Here is a 3771-nt window from a genome sequence, read left to right as displayed (position 1 = left end):
GTTCAACTTGATCTGGTGATACCCCGAGTATGCATCCAAAAAGCTCAACAGCTCGCATCCGGCTGTGGAGTCTATCACTTGGTCGATTCTTGGCAAATCAAACGGGTCTTTGGGGCAAGCTTTGTTGAGGCTGGTATAGTCAATACACATGCGCCACTGTTTATTCTTCTTCAGCACAAGGATCAGGTTGGCTAACCACTCTGGAAAGAACACTTCCATGATGAAGCCGGCTGCTAGAAGCCGGGCTATCTCTTCTCCAACAACTCTTCTCTTCTCTTCTGACAGGCGGCGCAAGGGCTTCCTGACTAGCTTTTCATCAGACCGGACATGTAGCTTGTGCTCAGCGAAATCCGTCGGAACACCCGGCATGTCCTTGGGAGACCATGCAAAGATGTCCCGATTCTCACAGAGGAAATCGACGAGCTCGCTTTCCTATTTGTTGTCAAGGCTTGCACCTATGACAGTGTGCCTCTCTGGGTGCTTCGGGTCCAAGGGTATCTTCTTTGTTTCTTTCGCCGGCTTGAACGAGCCCTCGGCTTCCGACTCCTTGGGGTTGGGCGACATCTCTGGCTGCTTGCCTGCCATTGCCACAACCCGGTCCAGGAGCCTCTTCTCGGCCACGATCACGAGGGACTCGGCTAGCCGGCTGCTGTCTGCTGCACAAGCGAACGACTTCTTGTAGTCCCCTGCTATGGTTAGGATTCCCTTGGTGCTTGGCATCTTCATCTTGAGGTAGGCATAGTAGGGTACCGCCATGAACTTGGCCAGAGCAGGCCGGCCAAGTAGCGCATGGTAGGGGCTCTCAAGGTCCACCACCACAAACCAGACTGGCTCTCAGCGAAAGTGTTCTTTGTCTCCGAAGAGGACGTCGATCTGTGTCTTGCCGATTGGTGAGCAGGAAAGGCCAGGAACTATGCCATGGAATATAGTCCGGCTGCGCTGAAGATGTCTCTGCTTGATTCCCAATTTCTCCATAGTATCTTTGTAGAGGATGTTCATGCTGCTGCCGCCATCTATTAGAACTCGGGAGAAGCGAGCAGCCCGCCTCTCTGTGGCAAAGGTGGCATCCAACACCAGAGCATAAGAACCGGGATTGGGCATCACCTCTGGGTGGTCGGCTCTGCTCCAGCTGATTGGCTTCTCAGACCAATGCATGAACTCGGGGGTCTCTGATGCTACTGCATTTACTTCCTGTTGCCGCTGCCGTCTGCTGTGCCTGTCGTCGGCCACGCTGGTGAACACGACATAAGCTCCATGCTCTTCAGGGTATTCATCTTGTATTGCGCCAACTGGCCAAACCACCGGCTGCTGAGAAGGAGGAGGCGGCGGGCCAGCAGGCGGAGGGGGCTGGAGTCCATCACCCTTGGCGATCCTGGTGAGCCAGTGGCATTTCCGAGTGGTGTGGTTGGACGGCTTTGCGCCGCTGTGGAACTTGCAGGGTGCATCAAGAGTCTGCTCCTATGAGAAGGCAGGCAACCAATTGGGCTTGCTGCCCTTCTGGCGTTTGGGAGGAGGCTGCCCTTCCGGCTGTTGGTCTTCGACTGTCGCCACCTGCCGGCTCGTGGAAGCCGGCTGCATGGCCTTGCGCTTGTTGTCGTTTGGTTGCTGTCGCCAACTGGTGTCACCAGCCGGGGTACGAGGAGCTTGAGGGGCCACCTTACCCGATGCATTAACTTGGATCTCCGCCTTCATGGAAGAGTCGGCCGTGGCGTACTTGTCTGCTATGATCAGCAGTTCGTCAAGGGTCGCCGGCTCATCGCAGAGAAGGTTGTGCTTGAGGAGGGTGCCCTCTTGGCACCCGGCAGTGAAGTACTCGATGGCCTACACCTCGTGCACGCCCTCGCAAGAGTTGCGCAGCTCGGCCCAACACGTGAGGTAGTTGCGAGTCGACTCGTTGGGGCCTTGGACGCACAAGGAGAGCTGGCGAGGCTTGGGCGGCCGCTTGTAGGTGCTGGTGAAGTTGCGGATGAATGCTTCAGTGAAATCGACCCAACTGTTGATGCTGCGGGGCTTCAGGCTGTTCAGCCATGTTGGGCCGTGCCCTGGAGCATGAGCGGAACATACTTCACGGCAACGCGCTTGTTGCCGTTGGCGATGCTGACGGCTGTAGAGTAGTCGACTAGCCAGTCCTCCGGCTTCACGGAGCTGGTGTACTTGGGCGTATCTCTCGGGAGAGTGAACCCTTTAGGGAAGGGCTCATCTCGGATGCGGGGGCCAAAACATGGCGGACCCAGCTCGTCTTCTTCTTCTAGCGCCAGGGATCGGTTGAGGCGGTCGATCCAGTGGCGGGCGTCGTTCTCTCCGATTCCTTCTCGACGACCAAGGCGATCGCCGAGTGACGGGTGGTCAACAGGCGGTGGGGAAAGGCACCTGTCCCTGCGGGGAGGGGGAGGCGGACAGTCGTCTCGTCGCTGCATTGCTCTTGGGCGGCCATCTTGGTCGCGCTCGATGGTGATGTGAGTCCGGCTGCGGCTGGCAGCCGGCTCCTTGTCTCTTCTATCGCGGACGCCACCAGTCGGCGTCCGAGATGTCGCGCCTTGGTCTCGGCGAGGAGGCAGGTCGTCGTTTCGCCAGTTGGGCGCTTCAGTGCGGCACCCGGCCTCTTGCTGCTCAGCAGCCGCGTCAAGGAGCTGCTGAACGCGCTCCGTCATGTGGCGACGCTCATCGCCCTCGAGCTTTTCTAGCTCGTCTGCTGCCGCTTGGGCAGCTCATATGTTCTCTGCAGGCGTGGCGTAGACGGGACGATCTGTCCCGAACATGCTGGCGATAGTCGCGCCACGCTGCCAGACCAGGCCAATGCAGATAGGCCCACCAGGAGCTGGCGTGCCACCGACGGCATGGTCCATCTCCCGCTAGTAGGCCTCCGAAAGGCGTCTCATGCTGGCCAGCCGGTTGGCGCTTTCGACGAGCTGGACACGGCGTGCCTCCAGCGTCTCGGCGTCCGCGTCTTCCGGGATGGGCGCAGTCAGGTCTTCCATCACCGCTTGCAGCGAATCCTGGCCACCTCCACCAGAGTGCTCGCCATGGCTGATGACGAGCACTTCTGTGACGGTGCTGCCGCCACTGTCCGCGCGAGGGAGCGGCTCGTCGTAGACCACCACGTTGGTGGGGAATGTGTCAAACGACACCGTATCGGAGTCGACCAACATTGGGTCGGTGGAGCCAACCGACTCCAAGTCAGCAGCAGGCTCGCTGCGACGTGGAGCTGATCGAGGAGGCTCGCGAGGCGGCTCTCGGGGCCATCGGTGCCCGCATCAGACGCGGGCTCGTCGGAGAGGCGAATCTCACCAGCAAGATCGGCGAGGCAGCTCGCCGCGCAGGCGACCTCCACGCCGTGTAGCGCGTCGGCGTAGACGCTGTCTGGCATGCCGGGCTGGCTGCGCTCTCCGGGAAGGAACAAGGTTCCCGTCCAGAACAGGCCTCCAGAAGATGGTGCACCTCACCCACGGTGGGCGCCAAATGTCGGGGGTTGGGTGCGACATATGCCAATGGATGGCTTATCATGGTGGGAGCGAGTAGAACGTCGCTGGTGCCTGAAAGCGGGATGAGGCGTAGACATGAACGCCGGCGCACTTTACCCAGGTTTGGGGCTCTCGTTGGAGATAACACCCCTAGTCCTGCTCTGCGGGGTCTCGGCATGATCACTAAGGCACTAGTGGGTACAGATGTGCTCCTCGAGCTGTATGCTAGAGGTAGAAGAAGGCAAGGCTTGCTCTCTTCTCCCCCTATGTGTAAATCTAATTCTAACAGGTTGGAACCCTTTGCATGGGT

This window comes from Aegilops tauschii, chromosome 3 (assembly GCF_002575655.3).
Source record: "Aegilops tauschii subsp. strangulata cultivar AL8/78 chromosome 3, Aet v6.0, whole genome shotgun sequence".
Classification (NCBI taxonomy): Eukaryota; Viridiplantae; Streptophyta; class Magnoliopsida; order Poales; family Poaceae; genus Aegilops; species Aegilops tauschii.
This window is presented reverse-complemented; position numbering follows the sequence as displayed.